General features: G+C 38.9%; 23 non-coding genes across 23 annotated transcripts; all 23 read right to left on the bottom strand.

Moving 5' to 3' along the window:
- Window positions 1-241: 241 nt before the first annotated feature.
- On the bottom strand, window positions 242-314 carry TRNAA-AGC (transfer RNA alanine (anticodon AGC)). The gene has a single exon. It is a non-coding gene; the product is annotated as a tRNA-Ala (tRNA).
- A 345-nt stretch (window positions 315-659) lies between these two features.
- TRNAK-CUU (transfer RNA lysine (anticodon CUU)) lies at window positions 660-732 on the bottom strand. Its single transcript has one exon. It is a non-coding gene; the product is annotated as a tRNA-Lys (tRNA).
- Window positions 733-1,085: 353 nt separating this feature from the next.
- Window positions 1,086-1,158, bottom strand: TRNAA-AGC (transfer RNA alanine (anticodon AGC)). The gene has a single exon. It is a non-coding gene; the product is annotated as a tRNA-Ala (tRNA).
- Window positions 1,159-1,929: 771 nt separating this feature from the next.
- TRNAA-AGC (transfer RNA alanine (anticodon AGC)) lies at window positions 1,930-2,002 on the bottom strand. Its single transcript has one exon. It is a non-coding gene; the product is annotated as a tRNA-Ala (tRNA).
- Window positions 2,003-2,347: 345 nt separating this feature from the next.
- On the bottom strand, window positions 2,348-2,420 carry TRNAK-CUU (transfer RNA lysine (anticodon CUU)). The gene has a single exon. It is a non-coding gene; the product is annotated as a tRNA-Lys (tRNA).
- A 353-nt stretch (window positions 2,421-2,773) lies between these two features.
- TRNAA-AGC (transfer RNA alanine (anticodon AGC)) lies at window positions 2,774-2,846 on the bottom strand. Its single transcript has one exon. It is a non-coding gene; the product is annotated as a tRNA-Ala (tRNA).
- A 2,033-nt stretch (window positions 2,847-4,879) lies between these two features.
- On the bottom strand, window positions 4,880-4,952 carry TRNAK-CUU (transfer RNA lysine (anticodon CUU)). The gene has a single exon. It is a non-coding gene; the product is annotated as a tRNA-Lys (tRNA).
- Window positions 4,953-5,305: 353 nt separating this feature from the next.
- Window positions 5,306-5,378, bottom strand: TRNAA-AGC (transfer RNA alanine (anticodon AGC)). Its single transcript has one exon. It is a non-coding gene; the product is annotated as a tRNA-Ala (tRNA).
- Window positions 5,379-5,723: 345 nt separating this feature from the next.
- TRNAK-CUU (transfer RNA lysine (anticodon CUU)) lies at window positions 5,724-5,796 on the bottom strand. Its single transcript has one exon. It is a non-coding gene; the product is annotated as a tRNA-Lys (tRNA).
- Window positions 5,797-8,255: 2,459 nt separating this feature from the next.
- Window positions 8,256-8,328, bottom strand: TRNAK-CUU (transfer RNA lysine (anticodon CUU)). Its single transcript has one exon. It is a non-coding gene; the product is annotated as a tRNA-Lys (tRNA).
- A 353-nt stretch (window positions 8,329-8,681) lies between these two features.
- On the bottom strand, window positions 8,682-8,754 carry TRNAA-AGC (transfer RNA alanine (anticodon AGC)). The gene has a single exon. It is a non-coding gene; the product is annotated as a tRNA-Ala (tRNA).
- A 345-nt stretch (window positions 8,755-9,099) lies between these two features.
- On the bottom strand, window positions 9,100-9,172 carry TRNAK-CUU (transfer RNA lysine (anticodon CUU)). The gene has a single exon. It is a non-coding gene; the product is annotated as a tRNA-Lys (tRNA).
- A 771-nt stretch (window positions 9,173-9,943) lies between these two features.
- Window positions 9,944-10,016, bottom strand: TRNAK-CUU (transfer RNA lysine (anticodon CUU)). Its single transcript has one exon. It is a non-coding gene; the product is annotated as a tRNA-Lys (tRNA).
- A 353-nt stretch (window positions 10,017-10,369) lies between these two features.
- On the bottom strand, window positions 10,370-10,442 carry TRNAA-AGC (transfer RNA alanine (anticodon AGC)). Its single transcript has one exon. It is a non-coding gene; the product is annotated as a tRNA-Ala (tRNA).
- Window positions 10,443-10,787: 345 nt separating this feature from the next.
- Window positions 10,788-10,860, bottom strand: TRNAK-CUU (transfer RNA lysine (anticodon CUU)). Its single transcript has one exon. It is a non-coding gene; the product is annotated as a tRNA-Lys (tRNA).
- A 353-nt stretch (window positions 10,861-11,213) lies between these two features.
- Window positions 11,214-11,286, bottom strand: TRNAA-AGC (transfer RNA alanine (anticodon AGC)). Its single transcript has one exon. It is a non-coding gene; the product is annotated as a tRNA-Ala (tRNA).
- A 345-nt stretch (window positions 11,287-11,631) lies between these two features.
- TRNAK-CUU (transfer RNA lysine (anticodon CUU)) lies at window positions 11,632-11,704 on the bottom strand. The gene has a single exon. It is a non-coding gene; the product is annotated as a tRNA-Lys (tRNA).
- Window positions 11,705-12,475: 771 nt separating this feature from the next.
- On the bottom strand, window positions 12,476-12,548 carry TRNAK-CUU (transfer RNA lysine (anticodon CUU)). The gene has a single exon. It is a non-coding gene; the product is annotated as a tRNA-Lys (tRNA).
- A 346-nt stretch (window positions 12,549-12,894) lies between these two features.
- TRNAA-AGC (transfer RNA alanine (anticodon AGC)) lies at window positions 12,895-12,967 on the bottom strand. Its single transcript has one exon. It is a non-coding gene; the product is annotated as a tRNA-Ala (tRNA).
- A 345-nt stretch (window positions 12,968-13,312) lies between these two features.
- On the bottom strand, window positions 13,313-13,385 carry TRNAK-CUU (transfer RNA lysine (anticodon CUU)). The gene has a single exon. It is a non-coding gene; the product is annotated as a tRNA-Lys (tRNA).
- Window positions 13,386-13,738: 353 nt separating this feature from the next.
- Window positions 13,739-13,811, bottom strand: TRNAA-AGC (transfer RNA alanine (anticodon AGC)). The gene has a single exon. It is a non-coding gene; the product is annotated as a tRNA-Ala (tRNA).
- A 345-nt stretch (window positions 13,812-14,156) lies between these two features.
- Window positions 14,157-14,229, bottom strand: TRNAK-CUU (transfer RNA lysine (anticodon CUU)). Its single transcript has one exon. It is a non-coding gene; the product is annotated as a tRNA-Lys (tRNA).
- A 2,417-nt stretch (window positions 14,230-16,646) lies between these two features.
- TRNAK-CUU (transfer RNA lysine (anticodon CUU)) lies at window positions 16,647-16,719 on the bottom strand. The gene has a single exon. It is a non-coding gene; the product is annotated as a tRNA-Lys (tRNA).
- Window positions 16,720-16,929: the final 210 nt, after the last annotated feature.

Below are 16,929 nucleotides of genomic sequence, written 5' to 3'. Positions count from 1 at the left end.
GAAAGAATGTCAAGTAAAATAAGACGAAATGAAAATGGAAGGTGTGAAATTTTCATTTTGAGATTGCATAAGAAATCAAATTCCTCTCACGTGCTATAGAATACCTAAACACTTTTGATTAAACCACTTTAGTTGTTATAATGACACCAAATTTGAAAGCCATCTGTGACTTTTCTGTTCTTACTCTGCAACAACCATGGCAATTACAAGTTAAAAAGTAAAATGTATGCAAATTTTAGAATGGAGAATGCGGGCATCGATCCCGCTACCTCTCGCATGCTAAGCGAGCGCTCTACCATTTGAGCTAATTCCCCTGTGTGCTCACTCAGCATCACATTTCAAAAGTAACGTTACTGCTGTCCACACTTTATTTTAAGTCTAATTGCCCATAACATGAGTGTTCAGTTCACTCCTAACTGATGCCTTAACTACACCTAGGGGATGTTTTACACTTCAGGTTGGCATGTTTAGTACTTGAATAGGAGTGATATCACTGTATGTTAACCTAGACTCAGGCCCTACCTAATCTTGGAGATACATTTCTCATGAATGAGTAACCAAGGGAGATACAATTTTTAGGAGTTAGTGCATGTCTAATGCAAGATTAATCACCATATTATGAGAGCCAATGCTATCATCCAGCAAAAAATACTCGTTTTCGCCCAACGTGGGGCTCGAACCCACGACCCTGAGATTAAGAGTCTCATGCTCTACCGACTGAGCTAGCCGGGCTCCCACTTAAATATGGTATGCAGACTCATCATTTTTTATTAAGGAAAACTGTTTCTGGATATTCCTCTGCTCTTGTTTTGCAAGGAACTTCACTTTTATACATCCTTCAGAGGAAAGAATGTCAAGTAAAATAAGACGAAATGAAAATGGAAGGTGTGAAATTTTCATTTTGAGATTGCATAAGAAATCAAATTCCTCTCACGTGCTATAGAATACCTAAACACTTTTGATTAAACCACTTTAGTTGTTATAATGACACCAAATTTGAAAGCCATCTGTGACTTTTCTGTTCTTACTCTGCAACAACCATGGCAATTACAAGTTAAAAAGTAAAATGTATGCAAATTTTAGAATGGAGAATGCGGGCATCGATCCCGCTACCTCTCGCATGCTAAGCGAGCGCTCTACCATTTGAGCTAATTCCCCTGTGTGCTCACTCAGCATCACATTTCAAAAGTAACGTTACTGCTGTCCACACTTTATTTTAAGTCTAATTGCCCATAACATGAGTGTTCAGTTCACTCCTAACTGATGCCTTAACTACACCTAGGGGATGTTTTACACTTCAGGTTGGCATGTTTAGTACTTGAATAGGAGTGATATCACTGTATGTTAACCTAGACTCAGGCCCTACCTAATCTTGGAGATACATTTCTCATGAATGAGTAACCAAGGGAGATACAATTTTTAGGAGTTAGTGCATGTCTAATGCAAGATTAATCACCATATTATGAGAGCCAATGCTATCATCCAGCAAAAAATACTCGTTTTCGCCCAACGTGGGGCTCGAACCCACGACCCTGAGATTAAGAGTCTCATAGCTCTACCGACTGAGCTAGCCGGGACCCAAATAAATATGGTATGCAGACTCATCATTTTTTATTAAGGAAAACCGTTTCTGGATATTCCTCTGCTCTTGTTTTGCAAGGAACTTCACTTTTATACATCCTTCAGAGGAAAGAATGTCAAGTAAAATAAGACGAAATGAAAATGGAAGGTGTGAAATTTTCATTTTGAGATTGCATAAGAAATCAAATTCCTCTCACGTGCTATAGAATACCTAAACACTTTTGATTAAACCACTTTAGTTGTTATAATGACACCAAATTTGAAAGCCATCTGTGACTTTTCTGTTCTTACTCTGCAACAACCATGGCAATTACAAGTTAAAAAGTAAAATGTATGCAAATTTTAGAATGGAGAATGCGGGCATCGATCCCGCTACCTCTCGCATGCTAAGCGAGCGCTCTACCATTTGAGCTAATTCCCCTGTGTGCTCACTCAGCATCACATTTCAAAAGTAACGTTACTGCTGTCCACACTTTATTTTAAGTCTAATTGCCCATAACATGAGTGTTCAGTTCACTCCTAACTGATGCCTTAACTACACCTAGGGGATGTTTTACACTTCAGGTTGGCATGTTTAGTACTTGAATAGGAGTGATATCACTGTATGTTAACCTAGACTCAGGCCCTACCTAATCTTGGAGATACATTTCTCATGAATGAGTAACCAAGGGAGATACAATTTTTAGGAGTTAGTGCATGTCTAATGCAAGATTAATCACCATATTATGAGAGCCAATGCTATCATCCAGCAAAAAATACTCGTTTTCGCCCAACGTGGGGCTCGAACCCACGACCCTGAGATTAAGAGTCTCATGCTCTACCGACTGAGCTAGCCGGGCTCCCACTTAAATATGGTATGCAGACTCATCATTTTTTATTAAGGAAAACTGTTTCTGGATATTCCTCTGCTCTTGTTTTGCAAGGAACTTCACTTTTATACATCCTTCAGAGGAAAGAATGTCAAGTAAAATAAGACGAAATGAAAATGGAAGGTGTGAAATTTTCATTTTGAGATTGCATAAGAAATCAAATTCCTCTCACGTGCTATAGAATACCTAAACACTTTTGATTAAACCACTTTAGTTGTTATAATGACACCAAATTTGAAAGCCATCTGTGACTTTTCTGTTCTTACTCTGCAACAACCATGGCAATTACAAGTTAAAAAGTAAAATGTATGCAAATTTTAGAATGGAGAATGCGGGCATCGATCCCGCTACCTCTCGCATGCTAAGCGAGCGCTCTACCATTTGAGCTAATTCCCCTGTGTGCTCACTCAGCATCACATTTCAAAAGTAACGTTACTGCTGTCCACACTTTATTTTAAGTCTAATTGCCCATAACATGAGTGTTCAGTTCACTCCTAACTGATGCCTTAACTACACCTAGGGGATGTTTTACACTTCAGGTTGGCATGTTTAGTACTTGAATAGGAGTGATATCACTGTATGTTAACCTAGACTCAGGCCCTACCTAATCTTGGAGATACATTTCTCATGAATGAGTAACCAAGGGAGATACAATTTTTAGGAGTTAGTGCATGTCTAATGCAAGATTAATCACCATATTATGAGAGCCAATGCTATCATCCAGCAAAAAATACTCGTTTTCGCCCAACGTGGGGCTCGAACCCACGACCCTGAGATTAAGAGTCTCATAGCTCTACCGACTGAGCTAGCCGGGACCCAAATAAATATGGTATGCAGACTCATCATTTTTTATTAAGGAAAACCGTTTCTGGATATTCCTCTGCTCTTGTTTTGCAAGGAACTTCACTTTTATACATCCTTCAGAGGAAAGAATGTCAAGTAAAATAAGACGAAATGAAAATGGAAGGTGTGAAATGTTCATTTTGAGATTGCATAAGAAATCAAATTCCTCTCACGTGCTATAGAATACCTAAACACTTTTGATTAAACCACTTTAGTTGTTATAATGACACCAAATTTGAAAGCCATCTGTGACTTTTCTGTTCTTACTCTGCAACAACCATGGCAATTACAAGTTAAAAAGTAAAATGTATGCAAATTTTAGAATGGAGAATGCGGGCATCGATCCCGCTACCTCTCGCATGCTAAGCGAGCACTCTACCATTTGTGCTAATTCCCCTGTGTGCTCACTCAGCATCACATTTCAAAAGTAACGTTACTGCTGTCCACACTTTATTTTAAGTCTAATTGCCCATAACATGAGTGTTCAGTTCACTCCTAACTGATGCCTTAACTACACCTAGGGGATGTTTTACACTTCAGGTTGGCATGTTTAGTACTTGAATAGGAGTGATATCACTGTATGTTAACCTAGACTCAGGCCCTACCTAATCTTGGAGATACATTTCTCATGAATGAGTAACCAAGGGAGATACAATTTTTAGGAGTTAGTGCATGTCTAATGCAAGATTAATCACCATATTATGAGAGCCAATGCTATCATCCAGCAAAAAATACTCATTTTCGCCCAACGTGGGGCTCGAACCCACTACCCTGAGATTAAGAGTCTCATGCTCTACCGACTGAGCTAGCCGGGCTCCCACTTAAATATGGTATGCAGACTCATCATTTTTTATTAAGGAAAACTGTTTCTGGATATTCCTCTGCTCTTGTTTTGCAAGGAACTTCACTTTTATACATCCTTCAGAGGAAAGAATGTCAAGTAAAATAAGACGAAATGAAAATGGAAGGTGTGAAATTTTCATTTTGAGATTGCATAAGAAATCAAATTCCTCTCACGTGCTATAGAATACCTAAACACTTTTGATTAAACCACTTAATTTGTTATAATGACACCAAATTTGAAAGCCATCTGTGACTTTTCTGTTCTTACTCTGCAACAACCATGGCAATTACAAGTTAAAAAGTAAAATGTATGCAAATTTTAGAATGGAGAATGCGGGCATCGATCCCGCTACCTCTCGCATGCTAAGCGAGCACTCTACCATTTGAGCTAATTCCCCTGTGTGCTCACTCAGCATCACATTTCAAAAGTAACGTTACTGCTGTCCACACTTTATTTTAAGTCTAATTGCCCATAACATGAGTGTTCAGTTCACTCCTAACTGATGCCTTAACTACACCTAGGGGATGTTTTACACTTCAGGTTGGCATGTTTAGTACTTGAATAGGAGTGATATCACTGTATGTTAACCTAGACTCAGGCCCTACCTAATCTTGGAGATACATTTCTCATGAATGAGTAACCAAGGGAGATACAATTTTTAGGAGTTAGTGCATGTCTAATGCAAGATTAATCACCATATTATGAGAGCCAATGCTATCATCCAGCAAAAAATACTCGTTTTCGCCCAACGTGGGGCTCGAACCCACGACCCTGAGATTAAGAGTCTCATGCTCTACCGACTGAGCTAGCCGGGCTCCCACTTAAATATGGTATGCAGACTCATCATTTTTTATTAAGGAAAACCGTTTCTGGATATTCCTCTGCTCTTGTTTTGCAAGGAACTTCACTTTTATACATCCTTCAGAGGAAAGAATGTCAAGTAAAATAAGACGAAATGAAAATGGAAGGTGTGAAATTTTCATTTTGAGATTGCATAAGAAATCAAATTCCTCTCACGTGCTATAGAATACCTAAACACTTTTGATTAAACCACTTTAGTTGTTATAATGACACCAAATTTGAAAGCCATCTGTGACTTTTCTGTTCTTACTCTGCAACAACCATGACAATTACAAGTTAAAAAGTAAAATGTTTGCAAATTTTAGAATGGAGAATGCGGGCATCGATCCCGCTACCTCTCGCATGCTAAGCGAGCGCTCTACCATTTGAGCTAATTCCCCTGTGTGCTCACTCAGCATCACATTTCAAAAGTAACGTTACTGCTGTCCACACTTTATTTTAAGTCTAATTGCCCATAACATGAGTGTTCAGTTCACTCCTAACTGATGCCTTAACTACACCTAGGGGATGTTTTACACTTCAGGTTGGCATGTTTAGTACTTGAATAGGAGTGATATCACTGTATGTTAACCTAGACTCAGGCCCTACCTAATCTTGGAGATACATTTCTCATGAATGAGTAACCAAGGGAGATACAATTTTTAGGAGTTAGTGCATGTCTAATGCAAGATTAATCACCATATTATGAGAGCCAATGCTATCATCCAGCAAAAAATACTCGTTTTCGCCCAACGTGGGGCTCGAACCCACGACCCTGAGATTAAGAGTCTCATGCTCTACCGACTGAGCTAGCCGGGCTCCCACTTAAATATGGTATGCAGACTCATCATTTTTTATTAAGGAAAACCGTTTCTGGATATTCCTCTGCTCTTGTTTTGCAAGGAACTTCACTTTTATACATCCTTCAGAGGAAAGAATGTCAAGTAAAATAAGACGAAATGAAAATGGAAGGTGTGAAATTTTCATTTTGAGATTGCATAAGAAATCAAATTCCTCTCACGTGCTATAGAATACCTAAACACTTTTGATTAAACCACTTTAGTTGTTATAATGACACCAAATTTGAAAGCCATCTGTGACTTTTCTGTTCTTACTCTGCAACAACCATGGCAATTACAAGTTAAAAAGTAAAATGTATGCAAATTTTAGAATGGAGAATGCGGGCATCGATCCCGCTACCTCTCGCATGCTAAGCGAGCACTCTACCATTTGAGCTAATTCCCCTGTGTGCTCACTCAGCATCACATTTCAAAAGTAACGTTACTGCTGTCCACACTTTATTTTAAGTCTAATTGCCCATAACATGAGTGTTCAGTTCACTCCTAACTGATGCCTTAACTACACCTAGGGGATGTTTTACACTTCAGGTTGGCATGTTTAGTACTTGAATAGGAGTGATATCACTGTATGTTAACCTAGACTCAGGCCCTACCTAATCTTGGAGATACATTTCTCATGAATGAGTAACCAAGGGAGATACAATTTTTAGGAGTTAGTGCATGTCTAATGCAAGATTAATCACCATATTATGAGAGCCAATGCTATCATCCAGCAAAAAATACTCGTTTTCGCCCAACGTGGGGCTCGAACCCACGACCCTGAGATTAAGAGTCTCATAGCTCTACCGACTGAGCTAGCCGGGACCCAAATAAATATGGTATGCAGACTCATCATTTTTTATTAAGGAAAACCGTTTCTGGATATTCCTCTGCTCTTGTTTTGCAAGGAACTTCACTTTTATACATCCTTCAGAGGAAAGAATGTCAAGTAAAATAAGACGAAATGAAAATGGAAGGTGTGAAATGTTCATTTTGAGATTGCATAAGAAATCAAATTCCTCTCACGTGCTATAGAATACCTAAACACTTTTGATTAAACCACTTTAGTTGTTATAATGACACCAAATTTGAAAGCCATCTGTGACTTTTCTGTTCTTACTCTGCAACAACCATGGCAATTACAAGTTAAAAAGTAAAATGTATGCAAATTTTAGAATGGAGAATGCGGGCATCGATCCCGCTACCTCTCGCATGCTAAGCGAGCACTCTACCATTTGTGCTAATTCCCCTGTGTGCTCACTCAGCATCACATTTCAAAAGTAACGTTACTGCTGTCCACACTTTATTTTAAGTCTAATTGCCCATAACATGAGTGTTCAGTTCACTCCTAACTGATGCCTTAACTACACCTAGGGGATGTTTTACACTTCAGGTTGGCATGTTTAGTACTTGAATAGGAGTGATATCACTGTATGTTAACCTAGACTCAGGCCCTACCTAATCTTGGAGATACATTTCTCATGAATGAGTAACCAAGGGAGATACAATTTTTAGGAGTTAGTGCATGTCTAATGCAAGATTAATCACCATATTATGAGAGCCAATGCTATCATCCAGCAAAAAATACTCATTTTCGCCCAACGTGGGGCTCGAACCCACTACCCTGAGATTAAGAGTCTCATGCTCTACCGACTGAGCTAGCCGGGCTCCCACTTAAATATGGTATGCAGACTCATCATTTTTTATTAAGGAAAACTGTTTCTGGATATTCCTCTGCTCTTGTTTTGCAAGGAACTTCACTTTTATACATCCTTCAGAGGAAAGAATGTCAAGTAAAATAAGACGAAATGAAAATGGAAGGTGTGAAATTTTCATTTTGAGATTGCATAAGAAATCAAATTCCTCTCACGTGCTATAGAATACCTAAACACTTTTGATTAAACCACTTAATTTGTTATAATGACACCAAATTTGAAAGCCATCTGTGACTTTTCTGTTCTTACTCTGCAACAACCATGGCAATTACAAGTTAAAAAGTAAAATGTATGCAAATTTTAGAATGGAGAATGCGGGCATCGATCCCGCTACCTCTCGCATGCTAAGCGAGCACTCTACCATTTGAGCTAATTCCCCTGGGTGCTCACTCAGCATCACATTTCAAAAGTAACGTTACTGCTGTCCACACTTTATTTTAAGTCTAATTGCCCATAACATGAGTGTTCAGTTCACTCCTAACTGATGCCTTAACTACACCTAGGGGATGTTTTACACTTCAGGTTGGCATGTTTAGTACTTGAATAGGAGTGATATCACTGTATGTTAACCTAGACTCAGGCCCTACCTAATCTTGGAGATACATTTCTCATGAATGAGTAACCAAGGGAGATACAATTTTTAGGAGTTAGTGCATGTCTAATGCAAGATTAATCACCATATTATGAGAGCCAATGCTATCATCCAGCAAAAAATACTCGTTTTCGCCCAACGTGGGGCTCGAACCCACGACCCTGAGATTAAGAGTCTCATGCTCTACCGACTGAGCTAGCCGGGCTCCCACTTAAATATGGTATGCAGACTCATCATTTTTTATTAAGGAAAACCGTTTCTGGATATTCCTCTGCTCTTGTTTTGCAAGGAACTTCACTTTTATACATCCTTCAGAGGAAAGAATGTCAAGTAAAATAAGACGAAATGAAAATGGAAGGTGTGAAATTTTCATTTTGAGATTGCATAAGAAATCAAATTCCTCTCACGTGCTATAGAATACCTAAACACTTTTGATTAAACCACTTTAGTTGTTATAATGACACCAAATTTGAAAGCCATCTGTGACTTTTCTGTTCTTACTCTGCAACAACCATGACAATTACAAGTTAAAAAGTAAAATGTTTGCAAATTTTAGAATGGAGAATGCGGGCATCGATCCCGCTACCTCTCGCATGCTAAGCGAGCGCTCTACCATTTGAGCTAATTCCCCTGTGTGCTCACTCAGCATCACATTTCAAAAGTAACGTTACTGCTGTCCACACTTTATTTTAAGTCTAATTGCCCATAACATGAGTGTTCAGTTCACTCCTAACTGATGCCTTAACTACACCTAGGGGATGTTTTACACTTCAGGTTGGCATGTTTAGTACTTGAATAGGAGTGATATCACTGTATGTTAACCTAGACTCAGGCCCTACCTAATCTTGGAGATACATTTCTCATGAATGAGTAACCAAGGGAGATACAATTTTTAGGAGTTAGTGCATGTCTAATGCAAGATTAATCACCATATTATGAGAGCCAATGCTATCATCCAGCAAAAAATACTCGTTTTCGCCCAACGTGGGGCTCGAACCCACGACCCTGAGATTAAGAGTCTCATGCTCTACCGACTGAGCTAGCCGGGCTCCCACTTAAATATGGTATGCAGACTCATCATTTTTTATTAAGGAAAACCGTTTCTGGATATTCCTCTGCTCTTGTTTTGCAAGGAACTTCACTTTTATACATCCTTCAGAGGAAAGAATGTCAAGTAAAATAAGACGAAATGAAAATGGAAGGTGTGAAATTTTCATTTTGAGATTGCATAAGAAATCAAATTCCTCTCACGTGCTATAGAATACCTAAACACTTTTGATTAAACCACTTTAGTTGTTATAATGACACCAAATTTGAAAGCCATCTGTGACTTTTCTGTTCTTACTCTGCAACAACCATGGCAATTACAAGTTAAAAAGTAAAATGTATGCAAATTTTAGAATGGAGAATGCGGGCATCGATCCCGCTACCTCTCGCATGCTAAGCGAGCACTCTACCATTTGAGCTAATTCCCCTGTGTGCTCACTCAGCATCACATTTCAAAAGTAACGTTACTGCTGTCCACACTTTATTTTAAGTCTAATTGCCCATAACATGAGTGTTCAGTTCACTCCTAACTGATGCCTTAACTACACCTAGGGGATGTTTTACACTTCAGGTTGGCATGTTTAGTACTTGAATAGGAGTGATATCACTGTATGTTAACCTAGACTCAGGCCCTACCTAATCTTGGAGATACATTTCTCATGAATGAGTAACCAAGGGAGATACAATTTTTAGGAGTTAGTGCATGTCTAATGCAAGATTAATCACCATATTATGAGAGCCAATGCTATCATCCAGCAAAAAATACTCGTTTTCGCCCAACGTGGGGCTCGAACCCACGACCCTGAGATTAAGAGTCTCATGCTCTACCGACTGAGCTAGCCGGGCTCCCACTTAAATATGGTATGCAGACTCATCATTTTTTATTAAGGAAAACCGTTTCTGGATATTCCTCTGCTCTTGTTTTGCAAGGAACTTCACTTTTATACATCCTTCAGAGGAAAGAATGTCAAGTAAAATAAGACGAAATGAAAATGGAAGGTGTGAAATTTTCATTTTGAGATTGCATAAGAAATCAAATTCCTCTCACGTGCTATAGAATACCTAAACACTTTTGATTAAACCACTTTAGTTGTTATAATGACACCAAATTTGAAAGCCATCTGTGACTTTTCTGTTCTTACTCTGCAACAACCATGACAATTACAAGTTAAAAAGTAAAATGTTTGCAAATTTTAGAATGGAGAATGCGGGCATCGATCCCGCTACCTCTCGCATGCTAAGCGAGCGCTCTACCATTTGAGCTAATTCCCCTGTGTGCTCACTCAGCATCACATTTCAAAAGTAACGTTACTGCTGTCCACACTTTATTTTAAGTCTAATTGCCCATAACATGAGTGTTCAGTTCACTCCTAACTGATGCCTTAACTACACCTAGGGGATGTTTTACACTTCAGGTTGGCATGTTTAGTACTTGAATAGGAGTGATATCACTGTATGTTAACCTAGACTCAGGCCCTACCTAATCTTGGAGATACATTTCTCATGAATGAGTAACCAAGGGAGATACAATTTTTAGGAGTTAGTGCATGTCTAATGCAAGATTAATCACCATATTATGAGAGCCAATGCTATCATCCAGCAAAAAATACTCGTTTTCGCCCAACGTGGGGCTCGAACCCACGACCCTGAGATTAAGAGTCTCATGCTCTACCGACTGAGCTAGCCGGGCTCCCACTTAAATATGGTATGCAGACTCATCATTTTTTATTAAGGAAAACCGTTTCTGGATATTCCTCTGCTCTTGTTTTGCAAGGAACTTCACTTTTATACATCCTTCAGAGGAAAGAATGTCAAGTAAAATAAGACGAAATGAAAATGGAAGGTGTGAAATTTTCATTTTGAGATTGCATAAGAAATCAAATTCCTCTCACGTGCTATAGAATACCTAAACACTTTTGATTAAACCACTTTAGTTGTTATAATGACACCAAATTTGAAAGCCATCTGTGACTTTTCTGTTCTTACTCTGCAACAACCATGACAATTACAAGTTAAAAAGTAAAATGTTTGCAAATTTTAGAATGGAGAATGCGGGCATCGATCCCGCTACCTCTCGCATGCTAAGCGAGCGCTCTACCATTTGAGCTAATTCCCCTGTGTGCTCACTCAGCATCACATTTCAAAAGTAACGTTACTGCTGTCCACACTTTATTTTAAGTCTAATTGCCCATAACATGAGTGTTCAGTTCACTCCTAACTGATGCCTTAACTACACCTAGGGGATGTTTTACACTTCAGGTTGGCATGTTTAGTACTTGAATAGGAGTGATATCACTGTATGTTAACCTAGACTCAGGCCCTACCTAATCTTGGAGATACATTTCTCATGAATGAGTAACCAAGGGAGATACAATTTTTAGGAGTTAGTGCATGTCTAATGCAAGATTAATCACCATATTATGAGAGCCAATGCTATCATCCAGCAAAAAATACTCGTTTTCGCCCAACGTGGGGCTCGAACCCACGACCCTGAGATTAAGAGTCTCATGCTCTACCGACTGAGCTAGCCGGGCTCCCACTTAAATATGGTATGCAGACTCATCATTTTTTATTAAGGAAAACCGTTTCTGGATATTCCTCTGCTCTTGTTTTGCAAGGAACTTCACTTTTATACATCCTTCAGAGGAAAGAATGTCAAGTAAAATAAGACGAAATGAAAATGGAAGGTGTGAAATTTTCATTTTGAGATTGCATAAGAAATCAAATTCCTCTCACGTGCTATAGAATACCTAAACACTTTTGATTAAACCACTTTAGTTGTTATAATGACACCAAATTTGAAAGCCATCTGTGACTTTTCTGTTCTTACTCTGCAACAACCATGGCAATTACAAGTTAAAAAGTAAAATGTATGCAAATTTTAGAATGGAGAATGCGGGCATCGATCCCGCTACCTCTCGCATGCTAAGCGAGCACTCTACCATTTGAGCTAATTCCCCTGTGTGCTCACTTAGCATCACATTTCAAAAGTAACGTTACTGCTGTCCACACTTTATTTTAAGTCTAATTGCCCATAACATGAGTGTTCAGTTCACTCCTAACTGATGCCTTAACTACACCTAGGGGATGTTTTACACTTCAGGTTGGCATGTTTAGTACTTGAATAGGAGTGATATCACTGTATGTTAACCTAGACTCAGGCCCTACCTAATCTTGGAGATACATTTCTCATGAATGAGTAACCAAGGGAGATACAATTTTTAGGAGTTAGTGCATGTCTAATGCAAGATTAATCACCATATTATGAGAGCCAATGCTATCATCCAGCAAAAAATACTCGTTTTTGCCCAACGTGGGGCTCGAACCCACGACCCTGAGATTAAGAGTCTCATGCTCTACCGACTGAGCTAGCCGGGCTCCCACTTAAATATGGTATGCAGACTCATCATTTTTTATTAAGGAAAACCGTTTCTGGATATTCCTCTGCTCTTGTTTTGCAAGGAACTTCACTTTTATACATCCTTCAGAGGAAAGAATGTCAAGTAAAATAAGACGAAATGAAAATGGAAGGTGTGAAATTTTCATTTTGAGATTGCATAAGAAATCAAATTCCTCTCACGTGCTATAGAATACCTAAACACTTTTGATTAAACCACTTTAGTTGTTATAATGACACCAAATTTGAAAGCCATCTGTGACTTTTCTGTTCTTACTCTGCAACAACCATGGCAATTACAAGTTAAAAAGTATGCAAATTTTAGAATGGAGAATGCGGGCATCGATCCCGCTACCTCTCGCATGCTAAGCGAGCGCTCTACCATTTGAGCTAATTCCCCTGTGTGCTCACTCAGCATCACATTTCAAAAGTAACGTTACTGCTGTCCACACTTTATTTTAAGTCTAATTGCCCATAACATGAGTGTTCAGTTCACTCCTAACTGATGCCTTAACTACACCTAGGGGATGTTTTACACTTCAGGTTGGCATGTTTAGTACTTGAATAGGAGTGATATCACTGTATGTTAACCTAGACTCAGGCCCTACCTAATCTTGGAGATACATTTCTCATGAATGAGTAACCAAGGGAGATACAATTTTTAGGAGTTAGTGCATGTCTAATGCAAGATTAATCACCATATTATGAGAGCCAATGCTATCATCCAGCAAAAAATACTCGTTTTCGCCCAACGTGGGGCTCGAACCCACGACCCTGAGATTAAGAGTCTCATGCTCTACCGACTGAGCTAGCCGGGCTCCCACTTAAATATGGTATGCAGACTCATCATTTTTTATTAAGGAAAACCGTTTCTGGATATTCCTCTGCTCTTGTTTTGCAAGGAACTTCACTTTTATACATCCTTCAGAGGAAAGAATGTCAAGTAAAATAAGACGAAATGAAAATGGAAGGTGTGAAATTTTCATTTTGAGACTGCATAAGAAATCAAATTCCTCTCACGTGCTATGGAATACCTAAACACTTTTGATTAAACCACTTTAGTTGTTATAATGACACCAAATTTGAAAGCCATCTGTGACTTTTCTGTTCTTACTCTGCAACAACCATGGCAATTACAAGTTAAAAAGTAAAATGTATGCAAATTTTAGAATGGAGAATGCGGGCATCGATCCCGCTACCTCTCGCATGCTAAGCGAGCGCTCTACCATTTGAGCTAATTCCCCTGTGTGCTCACTCAGCATCACATTTCAAAAGTAACGTTACTGCTGTCCACACTTTATTTTAAGTCTAATTGCCCATAACATGAGTGTTCAGTTCACTCCTAACTGATGCCTTAACTACACCTAGGGGATGTTTTACACTTCAGGTTGGCATGTTTAGTACTTGAATAGGAGTGATATCACTGTATGTTAACCTAGACTCAGGCCCTACCTAATCTTGGAGATACATTTCTCATGAATGAGTAACCAAGGGAGATACAATTTTTAGGAGTTAGTGCATGTCTAATGCAAGATTAATCACCATATTATGAGAGCCAATGCTATCATCCAGCAAAAAATACTCGTTTTCGCCCAACGTGGGGCTCGAACCCACGACCCTGAGATTAAGAGTCTCATGCTCTACCGACTGAGCTAGCCGGGCTCCCACTTAAATATGGTATGCAGACTCATCATTTTTTATTAAGGAAAACCGTTTCTGGATATTCCTCTGCTCTTGTTTTGCAAGGAACTTCACTTTTATACATCCTTCAGAGGAAAGAATGTCAAGTAAAATAATACGAAATGAAAATGGAAGGTGTGAAATTTTCATTTTGAGATTGCATAAGAAATCAAATTCCTCTCACGTGCTATAGAATACCTAAACACTTTTGATTAAACCACTTTAGTTGTTATAATGACACCAAATTTGAAAGCCATCTGTGACTTTTCTGTTCTTACTCTGCAACAACCATGGCAATTACAAGTTAAAAAGTAAAATGTATGCAAATTTTAGAATGGAAAATGCGGGCATCGATCCCGCTACCTCTCGCATGCTAAGCGAGCGCTCTACCATTTGAGCTAATTCCCCTGTGTGCTCACTCAGCATCACATTTCAAAAGTAACGTTACTGCTGTCCACACTTTATTTTAAGTCTAATTGCCCATAACATGAGTGTTCAGTTCACTCCTAACTGATGCCTTAACTACACCTAGGGGATGTTTTACACTTCAGGTTGGCATGTTTAGTACTTGAATAGGAGTGATATCACTGTATGTTAACCTAGACTCAGGCCCTACCTAATCTTGGAGATACATTTCTCATGAATGAGTAACCAAGGGAGATACAATTTTTAGGAGTTAGTGCATGTCTAATGCAAGATTAATCACCATATTATGAGAGCCAATGCTATCATCCAGCAACGTGGGGCTCGAACCCACGACCCTGAGATTAAGAGTCTCATGCTCTACCGACTGAGCTAGCCGGGCTCCCACTTAAATATGGTATGCAGACTCATCATTTTTTATTAAGGAAAACTGTTTCTGGATATTCCTCTGCTCTTGTTTTGCAAGGAACTTCACTTTTATACATCCTTCAGAGGAAAGAATGTCAAGTAAAATAAGACGAAATGAAAATGGAAGGTGTGAAATTTTCATTTTGAGATTGCATAAGAAATCAAATTCCTCTCACGTGCTATAGAATACCTAAACACTTTTGATTAAACCACTTTAGTTGTTATAATGACACCAAATTTGAAAGCCATCTGTGACTTTTCTGTTCTTACTCTGCAACAACCATGGCAATTACAAGTTAAAAAGTAAAATGTATGCAAATTTTAGAATGGAGAATGCGGGCATCGATCCCGCTACCTCTCGCATGCTAAGCGAGCACTCTACCATTTGAGCTAATTCCCCTGTGTGCTCACTCAGCATCACATTTCAAAAGTAACGTTACTGCTGTCCACACTTTATTTTAAGTCTAATTGCCCATAACATGAGTGTTCAGTTCACTCCTAACTGATGCCTTAACTACACCTAGGGGATGTTTTACACTTCAGGTTGGCATGTTTAGTACTTGAATAGGAGTGATATCACTGTATGTTAACCTAGACTCAGGCCCTACCTAATCTTGGAGATACATTTCTCATGAATGAGTAACCAAGGGAGATACAATTTTTAGGAGTTAGTGCATGTCTAATGCAAGATTAATCACCATATTATGAGAGCCAATGCTATCATCCAGCAACGTGGGGCTCGAACCCACGACCCTGAGATTAAGAGTCTCATGCTCTACCGACTGAGCTAGCCGGGCTCCCACTTAAATATGGTATGCAGACTCATCATTTTTTATTAAGGAAAACTGTTTCTGGATATTCCTCTGCTCTTGTTTTGCAAGGAACTTCACTTTTATACATCCTTCAGAGGAAAGAATGTCAAGTAAAATAAGACGAAATGAAAATGGAAGGTGTGAAATTTTCATTTTGAGATTGCATAAGAAATCAAATTCCTCTCACGTGCTATAGAATACCTAAACACTTTTGATTAAACCACTTTAGTTGTTATAATGACACCAAATTTGAAAGCCATCTGTGACTTTTCTGTTCTTACTCTGCAACAACCATGGCAATTACAAGTTAAAAAGTAAAATGTATGCAAATTTTAGAATGGAGAATGCGGGCATCGATCCCGCTACCTCTCGCATGCTAAGCGAGCACTCTACCATTTGAGCTAATTCCCCTGTGTGCTCACTCAGCATCACATTTCAAAAGTAACGTTACTGCTGTCCACACTTTATTTTAAGTCTAATTGCCCATAACATGAGTGTTCAGTTCACTCCTAACTGATGCCTTAACTACACCTAGGGGATGTTTTACACTTCAGGTTGGCATGTTTAGTACTTGAATAGGAGTGATATCACTGTATGTTAACCTAGACTCAGGCCCTACCTAATCTTGGAGATACATTTCTCATGAATGAGTAACCAAGGGAGATACAATTTTTAGGAGTTAGTGCATGTCTAATGCAAGATTAATCACCATATTATGAGAGCCAATGCTATCATCCAGCAAAAAATACTCGTTTTCGCCCAACGTGGGGCTCGAACCCACGACCCTGAGATTAAGAGTCTCATGCTCTACCGACTGAGCTAGCCGGGCTCCCACTTAAATATGGTATGCAGACTCATCATTTTTTATTAAGGAAAACTGTTTCTGGATATTCCTCTGCTCTTGTTTTGCAAGGAACTTCACTTCTATACATCCTTCAGAGGAAAGAATGTCAAGTAAAATAAGACGAAATGAAAATGGAAGGTGTGAAATTTTCATTTTGAGATTGCATAAGAAATCAAATTCCTCTCACGTGCTATA

The sequence above is a fragment of the Triturus cristatus genome, chromosome 4_1 (genome assembly GCF_964204655.1).
Source record: "Triturus cristatus chromosome 4_1, aTriCri1.1, whole genome shotgun sequence".
Lineage (NCBI taxonomy): Eukaryota > Metazoa > Chordata > Amphibia > Caudata > Salamandridae > Triturus > Triturus cristatus.
The sequence above is the reverse complement of the archived record's forward strand: the minus strand, read 5'-3'. Positions and strand labels throughout refer to the sequence as shown.